Below are 5,120 nucleotides of genomic sequence, written 5' to 3' on the forward strand. Positions count from 1 at the left end.
AGGCCTCTAACAGTATTTTCTTCTTCTTGAGACCTTTGGAAATGTCAATCTTTTTTCATTATATTCACCTGTCCCATACCTTCTAACTCCTTCCACTTTGATGGTAAATTCCCTGATGTCTGGACCTGAAATCTGTGTCAGCCTCTTTCTGTGGTAGGTGGATTCACATTTCAGTGGCTTCAGTCTACCCCCATGTGACTTCCGAAAGGACAAAATGGCTTCAGGTGGATTCCAGGACCTTTTCCTTCAGATCTGGTGGAGTCATACACATTCTGACTTCCTACTCCAGTACCTTCTGTTCCTTACTTTTTTTTAGCTAAGAGCTGCTGCAGCCCAGAATACTGCCATACTGCCACTCCAAGGAGAGCAAAAACCTGATTTTCTATACCTCCACCTATGCTGCACAGTGTGGATTAGAAAGAATTTAGTTCTCTCGTAAGCTATGGGTCAAGTTGTGCCACCCCTACAAGGGTTTAGGAGCTTGTATGAGAGGAGATTTTGAATGAACATATTAGGGATTCAGGATAATAAACCTTCTCTGCTGTTAATTCATTGGTTTGCTGCCTTGTTAGAATTCTTGGTGCTTAGATGGTGTTGCTAGCTGAAACTGCTTTTTCTTCTCATTCATTATTGTTCTTTTGGAAACATTTGAGAGTTTGTGAGTAACAGGGTGCTTATGTTTTGGTGCTTGTACTTGGACCCAAATTTCTTGCTAGCCTCAGAAATACTATCCCTGACAGTTTCTCCCCAGCTGAAGGACACTGTACATGGCAATTACTCATGAGTAGGCCCCAGCAAGACCCTTATTTCTCTCCTTGGTGCAGTCATAAGCAACACCTGAAGGAATTATTTGTTTGAACTGGCTTTGCAATGGGTCATAAAGACATTCTTACCCACTTGGCTATCTGTACTACTGCCCTACCTCATTGTCTACATCCTGGGCTCCTCATTAACTTTATTCTAGACTTAAGACATATGTATACTCCCTACATCTCTCTTGTCAAACAAGACATTGCTTGGTGGCAGAGTGGACAACTCTCAGTTACCCCTGAACTCTAGTTAACTTAGTGAGGTAGCAGACCTAAAACCACAGATCCATGTGGCACCCCTTGTGGGCTTTTCCTACTGAATTCTGGTAAAATGCCTGTACAATAGGCACAAGAAGTGCATGTTCTTTTAAGAACTGAGCACTCCTTAATCTCTCCCTAATCCCTCCCTGAATCACCTAGGTAACATATTTGTCATATGTTATATTATATTTCATCCTATATAAACTTTAACTGTACCACTTTAAGACAGCGGGATGCTTAAGAATCCTTGTACACTGAAAAGCATAACAATAAATCTTTGCCACCTTGACTTAAAGAATGCTTGAGTCTGTGAATTCATTCCAGACGACCCATGGTGCACTCCAGCCTTTGAGGGGTCACAGCTTCTCATACCGCAACATTTATGGCAACCAATGTGGACCTGGTCTGAAGTCTCAGGCCTTCTTTGAGTTGAGGTAAGCCTCACCCTTCCTCTTGCCCTATAGTTGGGTCACCCCTCAAGCACCTAGGAAGGCTTGCTGGGGCTGGGTCCAGCTTGCAACAGGCTCTAGCGGATTTCCCTCTTGATGTGGGATGCCTCGTTGGGAACTTTTGAGGGTTTTTTTTTCCCTCACCAGGATGCTGTTGCAAGCCAGTAGAGTACAGAAGCCAGTCCTTTTTTTTTTTTTTAGGCTTATAGATGAAGAGGATGGGCCAATCTCCCTCTATACCTAGAGATGCACCCTTAGGTATTGTTTTACAGAACTGCAGAAAGCTCAGTCTCCAAGATCTTCAGGAAACTTTTGCCTGGTCTCCATAAGATCTGGAGAACAAGAAAAAATATTGTCTGATTTGTGTAGGGGATTTCTGACAAGTCTCTCTGAGCTTTTGGATTCTCCTTGTCATTATTATGTACCTGTTCTGTGTTTGTGTCTGTGTGTAATTTGACACTTTTGCAGCCAGGTAGAAAGAAGCATTCCAAGGGCTGCAGCTGACTCTGGAATGCCCTTTCTTTCTCTCCCTCACTTCCTCCCTGGTAACAGCAGCCTCAGAGGAGCAAGTGGATGGGAGAGAGAAAAATACTTTATTATTTAGGTTATATGATTGGTGAAAGGTAAGTCGAGAAGAATCCTTGAAGTGTCAGGTGAGAATTAGAAAGAAATAAGATATGTACCATTTTAAAGGGAATTTAATCAAAGTCCATCAGAGGGATAAGTAAGTAGAAGGAAGGCAAGAAAGTTTAAGCATGTAGGAATGAGAGAAGTATGGGTAGAAAGAAAAGCATAAGCTATTTGCATGAACAGTGTGAAAAGAGGGTTTGAGAGTAAAAGGTTTTGAAACTTTTGGAGAATTGTTAGGAAAAAAGTTCTTTCTCCCTCTCTCTCTTTACATTCTAACTTTGGCCAAGTTGTGAATATAGAAGAGAGAAAGATAAGGAGGAAAGAAGGGTGAATCCTTTCCCCTCAGATCAAAGAGAGGCAGATTGAGTAGCACTTAATCTTTTCTGCCTTACATAAAAGAGACGACTTTTTGGGTACTGGAACACAACTAAAAGGTAATTTAATTCATTCTGGTAATATTTCAAATGAAATGTGAGGCTCTTAATTTGATGCTTAAGCCAGAATTTATTATACTGCTTCGCACTGAGGTAAATTAGGGTCCAAGTACAAGCACCTATACATGGGCCCCCAAGCACCTCATCAGTGAGGATTGAAAAGGAAAGAGATTTATCCATTTTGTTTGTCACATAACTAAGTATATATGATCAGATTTTGATACAAATTTCTTTGTATTCTTATTGAAGGAAATACTAAAAAAAATTTTCCCCCAGAGTGTGTGATTTCCAATGAAGCATTCCCCTCTTGGTCTACTCCTCTACATCATGTTTACGGGTTGGAAGATCAAGAGATCAACAATCCCAGATATTTGTGAGTCCACACTCAAGGACTGAAACCACTTGGTACAACTAGTTCAAAGGAAACCAAACAATTATAGCATGAACCTTTCCACTATCAATATGAGGCTCACTTTCAAACAAATATACACAGAGTGAGTTGGAAGAGTGGGCCCATGCATAGTAAGCTAGTTAAAAGATACATATAAGAAACACCCATGGCCAAGCCAATGCAAGTCTCTGCCACTTCAACACCCTGACTTCCTTTCTCTTATTGTGAAATTTCCATAGTGCTCTTTAAAAATGTCATTTATGTCATTCTTAATTCATGGAATAAAACACCATTTCCATGATACTGTATAATAAAAAGTGATTGCATATGAAACTGAAAATCTATTATGCACAGCATGCTATTCCCTTTAAATAAGTTTAAATAAACTTTTAAAAAGTTATCATGTAAATAACTTTTTTTATTCCCTCCCACCCTGTTAGACACAAATAGGCATATTTGTAAAATCATTCTATAATCTATTTATCAGTTCTTTCTCTTTATGCAGATAGTGTCTTCTTTTACATCCCTTTTGTAGTTAATCTGGGTATTTATAATAGTCAAAATGTTACTTTCTGGGAACAGTATGTTTGCTGGCCAGTTCATACAACTGTATTGCCTGGGGCTGCTTTTCTCCTTAGCTCAACTTCTGAAAGCAGACCTGATTCTCCCTCCATTTAAAATAGAGCTGGCTAGATTGCTTTTTTTATATCAAGGCAAGGGGCATGGCTAATCTAGACTTTGCTTGCATGGCATCAGTTGCCTTCATCATATAAGCAAGCACCTAAATACTCTCAGGATTATCAAAAGTGTTCATGTTAACTAAGGGAGTCAAAAATATAAAGCTTTATTTAAATTTTCTTTAGAAATAGTGAATGAGACACTCCCAAGTTTTGCGACCTTTACTATCTGTGAATAGGACAGATAGGGTGATCATTTTATGTCTGAAATGGGAAAAGTTTAAGAATCTAATACCCTTATACTAGCATGTCTGAAACAATGACTTATGGACTCATCACTTGAAGAGTACCACTCTACGCTTTTCTCTTCCATAGTCATTGATCTCTCTTCACAGCTTTGTTGTATTATAAATTATCCTCAATTTGGTAAATAATAGAGTAAGAAGGAGCTACCTAAAATGGAATAACAATAACAGGGGAAAGAAACAAAATAAACATGACCCAGACTCCACGCTTTATGATGAAATCTCCATAGATATAGTGGTGCTTAAGAGAGGGATTGTTGGCTCTTTATTTATTTACTTATTTTCTCCCACTGAGCTGAATCCTTGAGATAAAAGAAGGATGATGTTGGAAAGATTTTAGATATAGAACTCTAAAAGGATATGGGTCCTGAAATTATGAATATCCCTTCTTTAAAAAAAAAGAATGTGGAAGTGAGAATGTAAACATGTTTCTGTGTATACAATTAAATATTCAACAGGTGGCAGCAGAGCTAGATATTCTGGGTGATGAGAATGGTACTTGAACTATGAGGATCATTTCATAGAAATCTTGGTCATACTTACTCCACAAATCAGATGGTTAGGTCAGTGTTACAGAGGATAACAGTTTCTCTCTCCCATTGAATAGGCTATGTCTCTCTGAGGAACAAGGTATTTGTTGGAGGAGACTTGAAAATCTCTCATTTGGGACTTTCATAACTCAATTTCTCTACCTAGAAGATTTAAAAAAGGTATATGACACATTGCTATGAAGTCAATGAGTAAGTATGACGTTAACTATGGGTAAATAATTGAGGTGAAATGTAATCCCAGGGAAAAGGAGATGAAAAGTTGAGTTAGGAAGCAGTAGAGTGCCAAGAGACCCTTAGGAGAAACTGATTCACAAAAGAAATTCAGTCTGTTGGTCATTGGAAATGGAAGATGTTTGAGGAGATTTGACAATCAGAAATGGGCCCAAGATAAATTAGAAATTTATTAGGAGCGCAGAAAACCCTACTACATGTAATCCAACTATTCAGAGTTATGGAAGTGATGGGGGTCATTGGCCCTGAGTCAAAACCAGCAGTTCTGAGAGTCTCAGTGTCAACAACATTCCCCAGTCCTTTGGAACTAGTTCTAAGAGAACTTTCCGAAGTTCAGGAAAGAAACTTCTCCCTGGGAGGAAGAAGGTGTTCTTCCTCTTTT

The sequence above is a fragment of the Phascolarctos cinereus genome, unplaced genomic scaffold (genome assembly GCF_003287225.1).
Source record: "Phascolarctos cinereus isolate Bilbo 61053 unplaced genomic scaffold, phaCin_HiC Scaffold_46;HRSCAF=570, whole genome shotgun sequence".
Lineage (NCBI taxonomy): Eukaryota > Metazoa > Chordata > Mammalia > Diprotodontia > Phascolarctidae > Phascolarctos > Phascolarctos cinereus.